The sequence below is a fragment of the Tachypleus tridentatus genome, chromosome 10 (assembly GCF_004210375.1).
Source record: "Tachypleus tridentatus isolate NWPU-2018 chromosome 10, ASM421037v1, whole genome shotgun sequence".
Taxonomy (NCBI): Eukaryota; Metazoa; Arthropoda; class Merostomata; order Xiphosura; family Limulidae; genus Tachypleus; species Tachypleus tridentatus.
In genome coordinates this window covers 153,463,351-153,484,182 of record NC_134834.1, presented here as the reverse complement: position 1 = coordinate 153,484,182, position 20,832 = coordinate 153,463,351, and the positions used below count along the sequence as shown (strand labels likewise).

At 32.9% G+C, this 20,832-nt stretch overlaps 1 protein-coding gene across 23 annotated transcripts in view; it reads left to right on the top strand.

Annotated features, from left to right (window-relative positions):
- Positions 1-4,566: 4,566 nt before the first annotated feature.
- Positions 4,567-20,832, top strand: part of LOC143230661 (uncharacterized) — a 97,770-nt gene continuing 81,504 nt past the window's right edge. For 3 of the 23 annotated variants that reach the window (XR_013016576.1, XR_013016577.1, XR_013016571.1), the window contains exons 1-2: positions 5,196-5,428; positions 7,660-7,722. The gene's annotated coding sequence lies outside the window, so the exon portion shown is untranslated. The other 20 variants (XR_013016565.1, XR_013016566.1, XR_013016562.1 and 17 more) reach the window with 17 other exon arrangements.

Genomic DNA, 20,832 nt, shown 5'->3' with positions numbered 1-20,832 from the left:
ATCCAACGACTAGTCTAAGGGCCTGTCAATATATGTTACCAAGGTAACCCACGGAGAACATTGCTTTGTGTTACCTTGTGCAAAGATGTCGACAGCAGTGTCCTTCAATTGTTGTTTAGATCTATTCTCAAGATACCTCGTGTGGATATTAAAATTCTAATTAAAATTGAGTACAAAACTTTTCGCAATTCTTAAGTCATCTTCAGGTTAACAAATAAAGTTTGCAACTGACCATTACCAGGCACATCTCTTAGAGACGAGAATGTAAACGGGTATGGAATTTTAGGGGTTGTTGTATTCAAATGTTAGGTTATTAATTAGTATAGGTTTGTTTGTTTGTTTTTGAATTTCGCGCAAAGCTACTCGAGTTCAATCTGTGCTAGCCGTCCCTAATTTAGTAGTGTAAAACTAGAGGAAAGGCAGCTAGTCATCACCACCCACCGTCAACTCTTGGGCTACTCTTTTACCAACAAATAGTGGGATTGATCATGAAATTATAACGCCCCCACAGCTGAAAGGGCGAGCATGTTTGGTACGACCGGGATTCGAACCCGCGACCCTCAGATTACGAGTCGCACGCCTTAACACTCTTGGCCATGCCAGGCCAAGTAGTATAAGTATACCTATATTCAGTAAATTACCTTTAATGTTACCTTAACTTGGATCATACGTTTAATATGAACAGCAATCAACTGAATAACACAACAGTGGAAAAGAATCTTGGCGTGGTGGTGGAATAAGTGACTGAAGCAATCAAAGCAATATGAGTTTAGCGTTATTTAGAAACTGTAATGATGTGTACTGGACTAGTAGTTTATCTAATAAATATTTTAAATTGGTGAAAAGAATTCATGGGTGTATGTATGTGTATGCGTGTTTATCTTATAGCAAAGCCACATCGGGCTATCTGCTGAGCCCACCGAGAAAAATCGAATCCCTGAATTCAGCATTGTAAATCCGTAGACTTACCGCTGTACTAGCGGGGTTCGACAGTATTCACATGAGAGTTGTTTGGATGAGATGAAATATTTATCTTATAGGGTAGATTAACAAAAGAAGGGTAAGAGGTGGCATTTTTGAAGATTATAAGATTACCCGTGGAACTGATAGCAATTCGCTGCGTTGTATTCTAAAGATAATAAAACGATGTTGAAGAAGACAGGGGTTCCACTTCACATAATGTTATATTTCTAACAATATGATGGGCTTAAAAAATAAGTTGCAGTTAGAAGTAGTAGTACTGTAGAAGTTAGCAATTTCCAAGTGTTTAAAAGAGAACTTGATAGTTTCATCAGTGAAAAATAAAGGGTAGATTTATGCTTTTTTAAATCAAGGACAGGTGTGCGTAAACAACTTTAAATCACTAAATAGTCCATTGTTATTCATATTTTTTGTAAAAACGTTCGGGAAAATGTGAATCGTTGCTCGCCAAAGTATTGTGTGTTTATACGTGTATATAAAAAAAGTAACAGTTCTAAACTGCCGTTTTATTAAATCATTAATTTGTTTTAGCGCAAACCTACATTAATTCTATCTGCGCCTGTCTAGCATGGGGAATTGAATCCTGGATTTTAGCTTTGTAGTTAGTTGTCTGTTTATTCTTTAGAACAAGCATTATCCGACATTTAGTCTTATAAATCATCGAACTTAGTGTTTGTTTGTCTTGTATTTAAGAACAAAGCTATAGAAAGGACTATCTGTGCTCAGCCCACCACAGGCATCGAAACCAAGCTTCCAACAACAGAAGGCTACAGACATACCGTTGTTCCCCTGGGGAGCTCAAGTTTACTGATGAGACAAATGGTGGCTTTAATTTATTAGTATATATGTACATACAGGTCGAGAATAAATGACCTCGACCAGGGGTGGGCGACTCCATGGCCACTAGATAGTACAATTGTGGCCAGCTTGAGTTTAGGAAACAACTTTTCCCATCATTTATTTTTATCATGAATTTGGTAATCAGCAACTGCAGTGCTTTCCGTCATCACTAATGTCATGCCTTCATCACTGACCCAGACTCCGCCCATTTTGTAACGTCAGTTTGGTTTAGATGTTTGTTATCGAGTGCGCGTTGTTTCGCATGCGCTTGCAAACATATTTTTATTGTGCAACTTTCAAGTGTTTAAATATAATGTGTTTTTAATCCCATAATATGGATAAGTGGATAATTTGAAACCGATATTTTCCAAATGATGGTCAACGCTCAGTACACAAAGACAGTTTAGTTGATTCTGGCATTACTGCCGAAAAGAGAATGGCGCGTGACTGGAAAAACGTGAAACAAGAATTCTGTTTTGTTTTTTTGGAATTTAGCACAAAGCTACTCGAGGGCTATCTGTGCTAGCCGTCCCTAATTTAGCAGTGTAAGACTAGAGGGAAGGCAGCTAGTCGTAACCACCCACCGCCAACTCTTGGGCTACTCTTTTACCAACGAATAGTAGGATTGATTGTCACATTATACGCCCCCACGGCTGGGAGGACAAGAATGTTTGGCGCAATGCGGGCGCGAACCCGCGAATTACGAGTCGCACGCCTTACGCACTAGGCCATGCCAGGCCCCAAAAAGAATTCAATGAAAATGGGGAGTTGAAATTTGCAGTGATTGAAAAAATAATAAGCATAATATGTCATTTGTGTAACAAAGGTTTTAGGAATAATAAAGTATACAACCTTAAGCAACACTTTAACAATTTTCACAACGTATTTGAGGTAAAATTTCCAATTGATAACAAAAATCTTATGAATGAAATTAGCCGTTTCAAAGCGAAACGTTATGAACAAAAGAGAGGCTTAAGAAATTTTTATCATTGATAGAACTTGTTGCTTCAGCTAGCTCTAATGTAGTTAATATTCTAGTTCAAAAAATTAATCTTTTTCTGATGTTGAACTAGAAAAAAAAAATTATTATTCTGGTCATTGAAACTCTGTAGGAGAATTATGATTCAAAAATAAAAGATGATATTCTTCAAAAAGTAAATAATTTGCAATTAAGTCGAAGAATAATTGTCCCCAGAATGCTAGAGTTCGCAAAAAACATAGAAAATCGGTTGCTTGAACAACTAAAAGACTGTTCGTATTTTTCTTTAGCAGCAGATGAGTCAACAGATATTAGTGACATTGCACAGTTGATATTTTGTGTTCGATATGTAACTTCAAATCTTCAAGTGAGGGAAGAAATGTTTGACATTTGCGTATTACGAAAGAGAACATGTGGAAAAAATTTCTTGGAAAACTTTATTGAAATGTCAAAAAATTTCAATCTAGTGTTTAAACAACTGGTTTCTGTCACAACAGATGGTACTCTCGCCATGACTGGGGCGAAATTAGGATTTGTTTATCTTTTGAAACAGCATTTGATTGAAAGTAATGTGAACTCCCCGCTACCATCTTTCCATTGCATTTTGCATCAGGAAAATTTGTATGCTCAGATATCTAAAAGTGATGAATTAAAAACTTTAATGTTTGTTTGTTTTTTGGAATTTCGCACAAAGCTACTCGAGGGCTATCTGTGCTAGCCGTCCCTAATTTAGCAGTGTAAGACTAGAAGGAAGGCAGCTAGTCATCACCACCCACCGCCAACTCTTGGGCTACTCTTTTACCAACAAATAGTTGGATTGACCGTAACATTATACACCCCAACGGCTGGGAGGGCGAGCATGTTTAGCGCGACGCGGGCGTGAACCCGCGACCCTCGGATTACGAGTCGCTCGCTTTACGCGTTCGGCCATGCCAGGCCTTAAAAACTTTGATGGATATTGTTGTAAAAATTGTAAATTATATTGTAAGTGGAAGCGATTTCATCCATGGACAGTTTGTTGAGTTTTTGACGAAATGCAGTGACTATACTTTCGAGGCCCGGCATGGCCAAGCGTGTTAAGGCGTTCGACTCGTAATCCAAGGGTAGCGGGTTCGAATTACCACTGCACCAAACATGCTTTCCCTTTCGGCGCTTGGGACGTTATAATGTTCAGTCAATCGCACTATTCGTTGGTAAAAAAGTAGCCCAATAGCTGGCGGTGAGTGATGATGACTAGGTGCCTTCCCTCTAATTAGGGACGGCTAGCGCAGATAGCCCTCGAGTAGCTTTGCGCGAAATTCAAAATAAACAGACTGTACTTTTGATGATTTTTTACTGATTTTGCAAATGCAAGATAGTTAAGGAGAGGAAAAGTCTTGGAACGATGTACTTCTTTATTTTCTTAAATAAAATGGTATTTTGTTGAAAAAGGTAAGATTAAAATTTCTCTGAAATTGAAACTTTGTCATGACAGTGAGATTTGCACTTTTTGTGCGACATGATGGCTCACTTGAATAATTTGAATACAAAGCTTCAGTGAAAGGGTAAAATCATTAGCGAGCAATCGCAGTCTTTTCACGAATTTCAATTAGAGCTAACCCTTTTTGCGGAACAATTACAAAATAATGATTTTACAAATTTTGCAAAGTTTCCCAACCCTGAACTGTTTGTTGATTTATAAATTTTGCGCAAAGCTACATGAAAGCTCTCTGCACTAGCCGTCCATAATTTAGCAGTATAAAACTAGAGGGAAGGCAGCTAGTCATCACTTCCCACCGCCAACTCTTGGTCTACTCTTTTACCAACGAATAGTGGGTTTGACCATCATATTATAACGCCACCACGGCTGAAAGGGCAAACATGTTTGGTGCGACGGGGATTCAAACCCACTACTCTCATATTTCAGTTAACCCCATTATTTAAAAATCTTCTGTTCCTATCACTGCTCTAAAGTCCTCTCTTAATTCTTATAGCATTATCAGAGTGAGTGAACCCTTTCGCAGTGGCCTTGGAATAACGTACATGAGTTCTTGTATATGTTTTTACATGTTAAGTATTTATACTATATCATTTGACACAGTACATGTATTTTCACAAAATTTGGTAGACTTTAGTAAAGATTACATGTTTTTTTTTGTACTAGAAAAATAACTTTTATGAAGTTTTTAATGAAGATTTGTAAAAATATTGAGTCTCTTATTACTCAGTGTGAGGTGAATTTCGTGGTATGATTAAAAAAACTTATCAAAATGTGTGTTGTCTATTTTTTTATTTGGGAGTTGTCAATTTGAGTGACCATTATAAAAAAAAAAAAAAAAAGTAGGAAATACAATATTAATTTTATGTCTAAAATGACTGCAACTTATATCACAAGTACAAATGTTTAGTGTGAGCAGCACAAGTTTCATAATGCTATATATATAATTTTTTTAATGCTGACCTAGTGTTGCTAGGCTAACGTAGCAGAACTTTTTTTAGTGGACTATATTTCGTAATCGTCTCATTAGTTATATGTATATATGATTTAGAAATAAGTTATTAAACTTGTTTTTCTTAAAATATAGAACAGTAAATAAATGAAGCAAACAATTATCTCGCTACATCCTTCGTACACTGTTGCTGTTGGACGTAGGTTTGCTAAGCATTCTAAAATTTTGTAGGTAAAGGATGTTAAACATTATCGTAGGTTTCACATGTACAGTTGAATAATTATAATCAAAAATCATAAGTTAGTATATTGATACCATAGAATTCCACTTTTTGAAATTTAGTAATTAAGTTGTATTTAAGTCTGAAGAAAACTTTAGATACAACCAAGCTCCTTAATCTTGTTTTTAAAGAATATGGTAGCTTTTTATCAGATTAAACTTACTGAGAAAACCACCAGCATGGACATTCTACTCTGTTGTTTGGTTATTCACATTTCTTAAATTAAGTGTATGTAAGGGGACCATTTCCAAAAATGGAAATAGGTGAACAAGGCCAATGTTTGATTCAGTACATAGCCATATCTTGGCAGAATAAAAATGAGTTTTTTGTTTTATATTCTTCCTTGTCAGTATTCAATGTTGATACTAATTTCTAGTTCACATGAAATAACACTCTGTATTTTGACATCTAATTCAGCATACCACATGACTGAAAAATTGATATTTAAGTGTTCTTTTAATGTTTACTTTTAAGAAATTAATTTGTATATAATATCAAAACTTTAATCTACAGTTTTATACCAAACTGGATACAAATTCATAAAATAGTAGTTCATTAAAATTTTGAATGTAGGTCAACAAATGTGGTGATGTGGTTTTTTGATCTGTGACCTATCACAGAAGGGTTAATCCTTTTTACAGTGAAGAAACCTTTTGTATACTGCATTAAAATTTGCAAGGCTTTGTATGTGAATTACAAATTTTTGGAATCGGGTTAGGTTTTGAGCTATTAAGTTGGTTGTATGTTTGGCCTTTTGTTGATTGGTGTGTTCCTGATCATGTCTATGCCATCAGTGATACTTGTTAATGTATATCTCATCATTGTCACTGTGAACATTCTCAGTCTATATCATATTTTTAGACTTAGGGGTTAGTCTCAGAATTCTAGAGCATGCTTAACTTCAATATTGTTTGTACTGAGAAATGTATATTTATTTACTTTTACAGCAATTAGTACATGCCAATGGTCATTTGATACCAACAACTATTTGGTAGTGTTGCCTGAAACAACTGTTTTTTGCCACGTCTGAGTCTAAACATATGCACTGATTGATTGAATTTTGAGAAAGAAGGAAATGGTGCAAAATTAGTTAGGTGATGTGCAGTTGCATGGCTTCATTTCTTTAAAAAAAATTAAGTGCTAAATCTGCCATTAAAACCCTAGAAACAGAGTTCAGCTCAGGATTGAAATCCAGAAATAGTTCCAAAATTTAAGAATCCAGAACTGTTTTGGACTAAAGTTCAATTTAGCACATCCCTATGCACAAATAAAATGAGAGAAAATATCAGGTGCAATGATAATTTTTCATCATCATGATGGCCTGGAACCTTGGATCTGTTGAGGTCTGCTTTGCATACAGTGACTGTAGTTTTGTTTATGAAAATTGAGATTCGTGTAATTGGCTGGTGGTTAAAATGCACTAACTGCAAATTAGTGGCATCTGAATCATCTAAGATGTCCTCTCATGTGACACCATATGTTTGAAGTTCAAATTTGGTGTACTATGAGATTTCTAGCAAGCTATACTTGAGTAACATGAACTGAAAGATTTTCTAGCTTGTATAAGTGATCCTGCAATTCAAAATCATACACAATTTCTTCTAAAATGTTTTAACAATTCCTTGTTATCTCGTGGGTTTGATTTTGTCCCAACATAAGACTTAACCTGTTTATTTTGCCCTAAGCATGTGGTTTCCAATAGTGAAGGTGATACAGTGCACATTAACTACATTAGGCATTCTCTTCAACCTAGTAGTCACTGTTTTTCTAGAGTTCATGATTGAACTGTAAAATTCTGCCCCTACAAAGTTATTCCTTTTTATATTGCCATACCTGTTCATGGCTCTATCAGTAGCTTCAAGTGGACCTTGTGTATGGGTATGTTCAAGATCTTTCAACTGGTTAAAGATGATCCCTAGCTTAATCATCCTGTAGCACAACAGGAATTTTGATAAATTTATTGATTACAGTTTATTTCTTTGTAACTTAAATGCCATCAGATACCCTTCAACTAGCAGTTGTGAAAATGGAGCATGTTTGTGCACAAAAAGCTGTAGGAAAATGTATTAAAAGCAAGTAGAAATCACTGGAAGTGCTATGTTTTATGAAAGACTTGAGTGAGGTTTTGAAAGTATTTTTTCTTTTTATAGCTTCCACCAGGAAAAATGCAGATTTTTGTAAAAACGTTAACAGGGAAAACCATCACACTTGAGGTAAGTTTCTTACCAAGAAGATTGAAAATTTTTACTAAATTTTATTTATTTTGCCTTGTTAGTCTTGACATGTAAAGATAACACTATGTAACAACATTTTTACTTTTTCTTGTTTACTTTGCTTTTGTGATGTGGGTAATAAAACTTTGGAATCTTCTGGAAAATGAGTAAATTTCGGGTAGATTCAGTGCTGAGTAGCTTATGGGTCTCTGAGCACACTAATAGGAAGCACTGGTCACAATGGAATGAGTTTTCTGTGGGAAGGCACAATGTCAAATGTGAGCTACTAGTGAATCTCCAGAAGGTGTTGTTCTCACCATTGCGCATAAAATTGGGTCTCATGAAACAATTTGTTGCAACTCTTGATAAGGAGTCTGCAGCCTTCAAGTACCTTCAAGGCTTCTTCCCTAAGCTGTCTGAGGCAAAGGTCAAAATTGGTGTCTTCTTTGGACCACAAATAAAGATGCTGGATTGCACAGAATTCCCCCAAGAAGCTCAGTATGAAGTGAGAAAAAAGTGTGGGGCAGCTTTTTTGCAGTGGATTGGGGCTTCTTGAGCACTCAAAGCCAAAATTTATGTGGAACTGGTTGATGCTTTGGTGAAAAACTACAGCAAAATCGGTTGCGGGGCGTCCCTGAAAGTCTATATCCTTGATGCTCATCTTGATAAATACAAGGGAAAATATGGGAACATACTCAGAGAAGCAAGGCAAGTGCTTACACCAAGATATACTGGACTTTGAATGCTACTATCAAGGAGCATATAACAAAAACATGATGGGAGACTACACCCTTGTGCAAATTAATCAAAACAAATGGTTATTTTACAATATTTTCAGCATTGTGGCTGGTGTAAGCTTGCTGGACCTGCTGATTTCCTTTAATAGTCATTTTTCACACACAAATGGCGTCTTTAGCTGTGTTTTGCAGTATGATCAATCTATTTTTGGGATATATGACGAAATTTTGAGGAATATTACGTCATTCGAAATTGCGCGTTTGGAGGGCAAGGAGACCAGTCAAAAAACAACTTCTTACTAACTCAATAAGGAAAAGAACATTATCAATGGGGTTTGAAATGTAAGAACAATGGAGGAAGATATTATTCAGTGACGAGACTTGAAAGAATTGAAAAAGAGATTTCCAGTGGATCTGGCATTTTTCAGCAAGATCTGGCTCTGTGCCACACATCGAAAGTTGTGAAGAGGTTTATGACTACAATGCAAATAAAGGTGCTGGACTGGCCTGGAAACTCTCCAGCCTTAAATCCTATTGAGAATCTTTGAGTGATTTGTAAAGAAAGACTTCAGGGAAAAGACTGTACTATGAAAGATAAGCTGATTGAGGTGTGGCATCATGATCCAAAAATGAGTAAAAATTGCAGTCAACTCGTGGACTCGATGCCAAAGGGGATTAATGATCTTCTGAAAAATAACGGCGGTCATATCATGTATTAATTTGTGATTAATTTTTGGATTCTCAGAATTAAAATGCAAAAACTTGTAATTTTCTGTCTTGTTTCAATTAATTTGCACAAGGGTGTATATTTGGGGCTGGTACGGGAAAGTGATTTACATTAGTCGCAAATCTCAAAACTACTCTCTTCTTAACATTTTTCAATAACTTTAGTATAAGTACATGTAAGTCTTGATTCATGTTTTGTTCACACCTTGTGTAAATGAAAATGTGCAAATTTGCCTGTTTTTACACAGAAAATAGGTTAATTTCTAAATTTCATTATCCAGGTCACAAAATCAAAGTTTGTTTGAAGGGAATAATGGCCATTTTCTGTACTTTTACAACATAAGCAATTAAGAAATAACACATACTATTCAGGAACAAAATTTGTGTTCCATAGTGTAGTTTAGGCATTATTTTACTAGGAAAAGGTAGGTTTGAAAAAAAAATTGTTCTGCAGTCTTGTGTCGATGAAATTAAGGTATTTAGAAAGTTTTGTCATATGAAGATGCTCATACATTTCCATCTGTTTATTCATAGTGTAGTTAATCATTGCATGAAATTTTAGTAATAAGGATTCATAAATATACATTCCCTCTCTTTTTTTTGAGAAAGTCATTCGTGGAGAAACGACTTGTCATTGAATTCTGAAATGTCACTTTATTTTTTATGAGGAATTGTTTGTGTGTCATCAATAAAAAATCTGTCAATGCAAGTACAGTTATCAGAGTATTTATATAAAACTATAGTAATTTTCCATTTGGCTCCAAAAAATATCAATTTTTACTAAAACAAGACTGAACATTGAATAAATACATTTGAACAACAGTATACTTATGCTTCTACTATAATTATTGCCAAGAGGATAAATATTTCAATCTTGTTTTGTTTTTCATGTGTTTAGAAAACGACTAAATGTGTAAATAAAATTTCATTATTTCTTGCATTGTTTGTTTAATCAAGCCTCCAATTTAAATATATGTATGTATATACTTAACCCTCTCCTGACAGATTTGGTGTAATCTACACAAGTTAGAAAAAAAACAAACTAGGTTTAAGAAGTTTTGATAGAAATAACTAAAACCATGAAACCAGAGTGCTTTCAAAAAGTGGACCTTTCATCTTCAGGAGCAAAGTGGAGTAAGAGATTCCATCTTTCTAAAGCACCCTGACTATTAGGCTTTTATTCATTAACATACACAGTTTGAACATTTATAACTTCTGATGCAGTGTGTGTATCTTAACAACATTTGATAGATTTATATACAAAACATCAGATTCTGTAATAAACCAAATGTTTGTTTATATAAATGTTGAGTGTATTGTTATTAGGTGAAGTGCAAAGTGACTTATAATCAAAAAACTATTCTTCATCCCAAAAATCTGGTTATGAAAATTCTAGAGTTTAAAGGGGAAGTTCATAGAAGTAAAAGTTAGATAATGGAAATAATCCATTAACCCTCTCTTCACTGGCATCCTTTGTTCTGCATGCCACAAGGTATTTTTATGTTAAGAACTGCTTTTTGTTTGATATGTCAATTAGTGTAGCATAAAAGCATGTGTAATCATCCACATTTTAACTGTCTATAACTTTTAAGTTCTTGATTTTATGAGGCAGTGTGAGAAATTTTTCTCTTATCTGCCTTTTTCACCACACCTCTGATCATTACTAAATTTGATGTAAGTTACACTGTAATATAGTTCTCTCTTGTTTAGTTGCAGAAATGTTAATTAGAAAATTGGATCCCATTCATTGCATATCTTTCAGGATTTAATAGTTCTCATATTTAATACATTATTGTTTATAATAATATCTCTAGGTTTTCATTTGTCAAGTGACATATTACATGAAGTATTTTCCATACAGGGGATTGTCAGTTTCTCTTTCAGAATAAGCATTATTCTTACAGGAAGCATCGTGTAACTTGGATGAATTTGTAACAGTTCTTGTGGCATCGTTAAAAAAGCCAGAAAAACTGATGATATGGAACATTGTCTTTCTACATTTTATTCTCTATTCTTTAGTGGGTTACTTGATTTAATGATTTTGTTGAAGTACTACCCTCAGTATAATAAAAATAGGCTTAAATATACTTGACAATTGGTGGCAAGAAAAATGAAAGGGTAAGCACTTTATTTTTTGTTTTAGACATTTATTCTTTTATTAGTATTATAAAAGTAGCTAAAGTTCAAAAATGTAGATATTTTTAGGTTAGTTAAGATTAGGTAAAATATTTTATAAGACAAGCAGAGCAGCATATGGTTAATGTAATTTGACAGTATAACATCACATGTGATTTACAACATATAATGGTGCCAATAGTAGTAGGAGATAGTTCAAAGGCCACTCAAGAGTAATAAAATTTAATTATAGGTAGATATATACTGTTGCAAGCTTAGTTACTTAGGATAAACTAATGTAGTTTCATGTTACAGTTTGAAGTCTTAGAAATGAGAAAAGTCAATTAAACTGACTTCATAACCCTAAAATATCTAAATTATTCTTTTTTCTTTCTAAGACTTCAAACTGTATATTCTGTAAGACTATAGTTTGTATTTAGGTTAGGTTTACAAAAAATTGGAATTTTTGAGATGTGAAAGTACTTACTGTTAACTATTGTATTGTAAAGTATTGTATTGTATCAATTTCTTGATCTTAAAATTGTTTTCCCATTCATCTGAATAATGCTTCATAGGTTTGTGAATACAAATAGTCATCTGTATCTGATGTTAAGGACATTTGTGAACCTACATTCCATCCACGTTGACTGCCAAGAAAAATGATATTGTAACATTTGAAATTATGAGGGGTTTCTTCTGAGATTCATTATAGCATTATTATCCACGTCTTATGAGAAGACGAATAGGTACCTGACCTGAAATGCATTATTGATAGATGCCTGCAAATTTCCCTAAGGAATTGAAAATGATTTGCACTCTATATATTTCAAAGAATGTTAAGAGTCCTCTTCTACAACAGTAACCTTTTTTCAAGAATGTTAAAAGATTTGTAAGTCCGTACTTTTCCTTAGTGAAATCATGTTGACAATCCAATGAAACTCTAAACTTTGTTAAATGGTTTTGCAAAGCTTCTTTTGTGTGACCTACTAAAAAGTTGTACATAACTGACTTAAGACTAATGGACCTATAATAACTGAAACAATATTCTTCACTTCCTTTAAAAGAGCATCATCATCAGCTAATTTCTATTCTTCCAGTACATGGTCAATTTGAAGGACTGACAAAAAATAGTACCAAGTGGCTGACATATCCAGTTTTTAACTACCTTCAAAACCCTCGGGAAAATATTATTTAACCAATAGATTTATTTTCCTTTAAACTTCAAATTTTTGCCTTGACTAGCCCAGAATTAATGCAGCCATCTTTGTTTCCATCTTCAAAATGTAGAATACTGCTTAAATCTTCAATAGTAGAAAGAGAATAAAAAGCAAAAACAATTAACAACCCATTCATCTCGTAATCATCATATACAAGTTCCACTGCATCCTGGCATTTTGTTTACACTTTATATATTTAAAGACATCCAAACTGTTATTTTTATATTTTCAGCCAATCTTCTGCTTTCATCCTTTCCAACGTTTTAATTTCTTGTTTCACCAACTTTCTTGATTTTAATATAGCACATATTTAGCCAAGTAATTTAATGCAGGTTAGAAATTGAATATGTGAGCCACTTGATACAGTTGTTTTTCTCTTGAAAAAAGAGAATAGTAAGAGGGAATCTGATTGAAATGTTCAAGACTACTAATGAAATTGATAGTGTTGATGCAACATCTGTTTTGTACTTCATGATGAGAATGGTAGGACTGAGAGACGTAAATGTAAATTTCTGCAGGATAGGAGTTGTTTTCACTTTCTTAATGTAGTAGTTATTTGGAAGAGTTGCCTGATGATGTGGAAGCTGAAATTTAAAGTAATTTTAAGAGAAATTTTGAAAAGTATATGAATGATAAGGGCTAGCTTTAAGATTTTTTAAAAATTTATTTATAAATAGTTTTAGTTTAATTTAGAGGATGAGACAAACAAGATGGATCAATAGGTTTCATGTTGTCCCAAACTACTATATTATGTTATGTTTGAGATATATTTCAACTTTGTATAAAATGTTTAATTCATTTATGCAAAAGTTATGCATGATCAAAATTTTTCTCCACCTAAACAGTTCATACTCTTAACAACAAATACAGAAAATTCTTTCATAGAATACACTATTAATATTCATTTTTGTATAATCAAACAGAAATCCAAGAATGGAGTGAGGTAAAGTTTTATTGTCCTGTTGTTCACTAGATATTTGGAATAAAATTATTTTTTGTTAACAAAGCTGCTTAAAATTTAAAATTGTGACACAGAATAGTTGGAAATGTAATTTATTGAGATACTTTGTTATTGTGAAAATTAAAAGCAGAATAATATCTATTTTGTAGGTAACAACAAATGAGAAAAATAACCAGTGTTATTGATATAACTTTTTAAAAATGAAAGAGAACAAACACTGACACTACACTGCTACACAATCTTCAATCAATAACTCTTTGGTTAATAACCAAAATCCTCTTTTCACTCTACTAGAACCACTGTTCTCTTATCCTTCACAAGGTATTTTGATATCCATAGTTATCATTATTCAACTCCACTTGCAGTGATATGTTGAATTTCTATTTATTTTTAACCTTTTAGTTAATGTTTTCCAGTTTCTTGGGAGTTTATGTGCTCTACACTCTCTCATTCTCATATTCCTGTTTTTTTGCTTCTTTTTATTGTGGCTCACCAAAATATGTCTGATATTCTTGTGGATTTGGAATAGCTCACCAACAACTATGGTTGTGTATAGTAGATATCCTGCTTCTTGCTAATTTCTGTTACAGGAATATCTTTACCTGCTTGTATTGTTGAGTTTGTAGTCACTTCCTTTGTTTTGTAATGCTGTATGCACGCTTTACATACACTATTTCTTTGATCACTCTCAAAGTAGATGTTTTTAGGTTCAAATATGAACTTAAGGAACCACTGTGTTACAATTGATGGAATACTTTGACTGAATTTTGGATTCAAAGGACTTATTTTATCAGAAAGTATTATGGTAAAGGACACAACAACACATTTAAAGGAAATCTGACTGTTAAGTGGGAAGAACAAGATCACACTTGTCCCATATAAGTTTACTTGTTCATGTTGAAGCACAGATCTACACTGTGAGTAACCTTTTCTGAGCCCAATCAGTAGCTTGTAACATTTTAGGCCCCAGAGTTTACTACTGAAACACATGTGATCAAGAGTAATGATTAGTACAATTTATTACCAAGGTTTATTGATGTAATATCTACAGTAGGCTAGTTTCCCCTGTTCTTTATACTTTAGTCTAGTGTACATTTCATGTTGATCTGAAATTTTCAAATGTGAAGTCATTTAGTGAATGTGTATTTAATTTACATAGGCATGTATATTAATTTTGGATACAGACTACGCATATAATGTACGCAGGTTTGTATTCCAGTTTGGGATATATGCTACATGTGAAATATGCATCGTTTGCCCATACCGTTCATTGGAGTCAGTGCTGAAATTTCAGCTGGATAAACAAAAACAATTTGGGTAAAGTGTTATGCTCAAAGACACAACAGTAGTTATTGTGCCCAAGGTATATCGTATGAGTTATAGGACACCAGATGACTGGAAATTAAAGAGTTACATAACGGTGACCTGATCTGTAAGTTATACTGACATGTGAAGGTTACATAATTTACAAAAAAAAAATGCCGCCTAAGGGTTAAAGTTCGACACCCTCCCACTTTAAACAGACATAGCTTTTCTGCTCATATCAAAAATACTTTGGTTTTGTAAGTGTAGTAAGTAATATGCATGCTTTACATATAGAACACTTTGAAAATTGTTAAGGATGAAGTATATCATTTAAAAAATGAAAAACAATGAACTTAACGTAATACACCTCAAAAATAATTTTATATTTAAAATTCACTTCATTAGATGTCAGATCTTATTTGTGGTTCATTTTAGACTAAATATATTTTTGTATTTATCTTTAAAGGACATGATTGGATAGTTCATTCTTTAGTATAAATTATTAGATCTTCACATATATGTGGGTGTGAAAGACCATTCACTTTGTGACGTTCTTCATTATATACAATTTTCGTGCACTTCAACTGTATGATGATTTTCACAAACCTTTATTAGGATAAAAATAACACAACAACGTTTAAAATACAAAGTGATAAAATGATAAAAATAACACAACAACATTTAAAATACAAAGTGATAAAATGATAAAAATAACACAACATTTAAAATACAAAGTGATAAAATGATAAAAATAACACAACAACATTTAAAATACAAAGTGATAATACTTGAAACATGCATTTATCAGAATTATGATAAACAGAAAAGCAATTAAAAGGATTAGAAATTTAAAGAAGGATGCATTTTCAAATATATGAAATATGCTGCTTGTATTGTTGAACATATAATTTTCTATTTTGTCTTCACTGTTCCGATCTTCCTTCTCCATTGGCAGTCTCTTTTCGTATATTGACATGTTGATTTTTCTTCCAGGAGATAACAGTTTTGTGTTTGTCATCGCACGATAAATGTCTTCATGTAAAGTTGCAGTTTTTTTTGTTGTGATATGTTTTTCTTCTTTCGAGAATAATTCTTTGTTATCCTTGGCTTGATGAACTGTTTCAAGGGGTGTTATAGCTGAAGGTTTCTCTGTGATTTATGAGAATAATATTTTTAATATACAAATATGTTCAGTTGTAATACAAGCAAATTAGTAAAATAATGTTATATATAAAGACTGAAATTTTATAAAGGATGGTTACAAAGAGTCCTTGAAAAAAAATAGTACAATCGCAAAGAGAAACTACCACATTCTGTAAAAAAAACACGCATCGAATTAATGAAATAAGTATATGTGAAAGCTATTATAAAAAATATCTTCAACTGCATCATCTCTAAAAAGTTAGTTTTGTTCTGTTGAAATCATCTGGACTTTTCCACTTGAATGATTTAATCATATCCAGAAAAGCATCTGACCTATATTGCGTACAAATCAGCTAAATTAACTACTGCACGAGCTACTAATAATTTATTCAACAACAACAGTAGGACATGATTGGATAGTTCATTCTTTAGTATAAATCATTAGATCTTCATATCTATGTGGGTGTGAAAGACCATTCACTTTGTGACGTTCTCCTACATTATATACAATTTTCGTGAACCTAAAATTTATTGGGATAAAAAAACACAACATATAAAATATAGTAATAACATGATAAAAATTACACAACATTTAAAACAGAAAGTGATTAAATGATAAAAATAACAACAACATTTAAAACAGAAAGTGATTAAATGATAAAAATAACAACAACATTTAAAATACAAAACGATAATACTTAAAACATGCATTTATTAGTATCATTACAAACATAAAAGCAATAAAAAATATAATAAATTTAAATAAGGGTGCATTTTCGAATAAACGAATTATGTTGGTTCTATTATCTTCTGTTTCGTATTCACTGTTCTTGACTTCCTTCTGCGTTGGCAGTTCGTTTTCGTATGTGATGTTGAAATCTCTTCCAGGAGATGACAGTGTTGTTTTTGTCATCGAACTACCACGTTCTGTAAAAAAAACAAAAAAAAACATGCATCGAATTAATGAAAGAGAAAGTATATGTGAAAGCTATTATAAAAAATATCTTCAACTGCATCATCTCTAAAAAGTTAGTTTTGTACTGTTGAAATCATCTAAACTTTTCCACTTGAATGATTTAATCATATCCAGAAAAGCATCTAAACTATATTGCGTACAAATCAGCTAAATTAACTACTGCACGAGCTACTAATAATTGTTGTTGAAAATAAATGAGTTGAAGGCTTATTATAATGGAGAAGACAAGAAAACGTTTAACGACAGGATATTTGAAGATTATTAAATTTTCTTTATATTTGCACAGATCATTGGCCAACTTTACATCAAAACTGATCTATTTCTCACAATCATTTTTATTGAAGTTCCACGTTAGTCCCTCGGCTTTTCATTTCAGAACAGATCAAAACAAGATGTATTGGTTCTTGTATCATAATTTATTCAACATCTACAGCAGGAAGGTATCTTATCATTCTTAGAAGAATGTTTACGTGATAAACCAACTTTGTTATAAACCATGATAATGCATTCTTGGTTACGAATTACCTATTTTAATACGAATGAAGTTGAGTTATTCAGCACATCGATATATAATTAAAACGCTCAAACAATGATCAGTGTAATATATTTGAAAATCTTATAAGTTAATATTTTTCAATTCAATGACAAAAATAGTGAAAGTTCATGCTGTCACCAACGAAACAGTAACATTGACGTGTTGTATAAATTACTTTGGTGAAATATATATAGGTAAACTTAATGATAGTATCACCAAACTTTATGATTTATTCGCCTAAATACTTTTATGAAATGCCGATTTCTAGTGTTAAGTCCTCAAAGACATTTGTGTTCCACTGGGGCCGGTATATATGTATATTACAACGGGACGCACAATCAGACCAAACTAAAACCATGCGAAAGTTAAAGAATATTATCATTAATGATTTTGATTGTCAGGTTGGCTGAAACACTGCTGGTTTCTAATAGATTTAATATAGGAATAATTGGTTTTTTTACCTGTGTTGGTCAGTTTCCGTATGAAGACCCTCCATTGGGAATTAGACATCGGAGTATAAGTGTTGTTCTTTTCATCTAAATCATAGATTTTTCCTCTTGTTGAAGTATTTTTTTGAAATATAATCTCCTGGGTGTCTGTTTTAATAACAACAAACAGACACACCAGAAGAACTCCGAAAAAGATGTTAGTTTTGGAACAAACGTTTTGCGACATGTCAACTGTTTCTTTTTGGCTTTCGAACTATTTCAAATTGAACTCATTCTGCACAAATCCGTTGATAACGGTTAATAAGAGAGTATTGTTGTGGGGTAGACAATATTTATTGCAATAATATGCTATGATAGTGCTTTCATATCTAAACAATATTAGTAAACTGATTTTACCAATTTCAAATAAGCGAACAGCAGTAACTTTGAATTGATTTAACTCAAGAAAATAAAACGACCTATATATTAGAGATGTAACTATATATATAAGTACACACATATGAAGGTATTTTAAGATTTAACAAACCTTTTGCATTTACTGCTTCATTTGGGTTAATATACACAACTGTATGATATTAGAATATTCATTACCTGTAATGTTCCATCTCTAGAGCCTGTGGTAACGTGCGTCTAACAATGTATAAATTACAATTGTTGTTCTTATTTTAGAGTAAAATTTATGCTAACTTATACAGCGAATCTAACATCTGATATATTGTTACGTATTATAATTTGAAATAATGGGAGATTTTAATTTAGGATTTAATTAAATGTTAATATATATGAAATTTATGACACATATTACTCGTAATTTCAGGATGATGGATTCGAATCCCTTTCTCAAAAAACTTGTTCTCCCTTTCAGCCGTCGGGTCGTTATAAAGTGACGGTTTATCTCACTATTCGTTGATAAAAGAGAAGCCCAAGAGTTGACGGTGGGTGGTGATGACTATCTGCCTTCCTTTTTGTCTTACATTGCTAAATTACAGACGACTAGCGCGGATAGCCCACTTGTAGCTTTGCACAAAATTAAAAACAAAGAACCAACCTATCCATTTAATGAAACGAGCTGGATGGAAGTCATGTGAATTCATGATTAATAAAAAGTTATCTGAGGACATGAAAGTTATTTATATTTATAAGTTACATATATATTCTTTTAAAACCGAAAACGCCCATATAAAAGGCAAAACATAAAATATGAAACTGTAAATTTACATGTATCTTTTCATGGAAACAAGAATCTTCATGTTGAATTTGGTGAAGATCCATCAAAAGAGGCAAAGTAGTGGTAAACAAACACTCGTATATCCACACCCTACGAAGTTTGTTTTTGTATTTCGCATAAAGCTACTCGAGGGCTATCTGTGCTAGCCGTCCCTAATTTAGCAGTGTAAGACTAGAGGGAAAGCAGCTAGTCATCACCACTCACCGCCAACTCTTGGGATACTCTTTTACCAAAGAATAAGGGGATTGATCGTCACATTATAACGCCTCTACAGCTGAAAGGGCAAGCATGTTTGGTGGGACGGGGATGCGAACCGCGACCCCCAGATTACGAATCGCACGCCTTAACACACTTGGCCATGCCGGGCTGCACCTGCGAAGTATTTACATGGATATACAACAGACAATACTGTTGTATTTTCAAGACGGCCAGTGTAAGTATTAAAACTTAAATTAAAATAAAACGTTAACACCCATGCAGCCGTCTTGACAACACATTTTTACTTCAAGTGAGTGTCTCGTTATTATGAAACTTAGTACTATTACATTTCTATAGATGTTACTAGTTCCGTATTTGAAGTGTTTATGACGTCATATCTGCTTCTTGAGAATGGAGAAAAACAAAGCCCTCCGCGACAAGAAACGTGACCGACTACATTTTTTCAATATTGTGATGTATTTGTATATTTCGTAATGAATAGCACAGCAGCACATATTTTAATTTTAAGAGTGTTCTTAAAACGTTCAACCATAAACACTTTATTTTATGTGTTGTAAAGAAGTTGATTTTTTGTTCCTAGAGATGACGTTAGAACACATAATTAGAAAGGTTATGTTCCAACGTCACTAAGAAGTTTACAGTATGTTCGACCTTGTTTTAAATTTTCTTGAAGGATTTTACTCGTGTCCTCCTTTCTTATTTTTGGGCAGAATAATTCATGCATATTAAAAAAAAACACAAATATACACATCAGCAAATATTCAACTAATTGTTATAGTGTAATTAGATATGGTTGGTTCATGTAAAACTGGTTCAACGCTATAATTACTGTCAATAATTAACATCATTTCCTGTAAATATCTATCATTACATACCATGTAGATTAATAACTAATTAATGCTTTTTAAATTAAATGTTGATTAATTAATTGAATTATTAATGTATACGTAATATGTAAATTGAATTTATCAATATGCAAATATAATTAATCAGGTTAATTAACTGCTCCGTTCCGTTATACCCTAGAGGGGGCTTGCAGGTTTAATGTTCCTAGTGTCCTCGGATAGTGCGTGTTTACTTCTGATTCCAAAGTCCTATACCAATTACAAATGAAATATTGTAAATATTTGAAAATTGAGATGATGATTTGAATTTCTAAATTTGGTGTTGAAGAATGACGTATTCTGTAGGATCTCAAAAACATAAAGGTTGCAATAGATATTTTAACATTATATAGTGACATGAGAGAAAAGTACGTAATTGAGGTTTATTTATGGTTCGGTTCCTCAAGGTGGGCTTTGCAGATGGCCCGACGTGGCTTTGCTATAAGAAAAACACACACTCCTTTGTTTATTTGAATTTCTTACAAAGCTACACGAGGGATATCAGCGCTAACCATCGTTTTTTATTTATCATTTGTGCTGTTTACCGTTCACGTATTTCTTGTACAATATTATATGGTTTGTGTGTGCTTATGAAATAATGCACTCGAAAGTAGT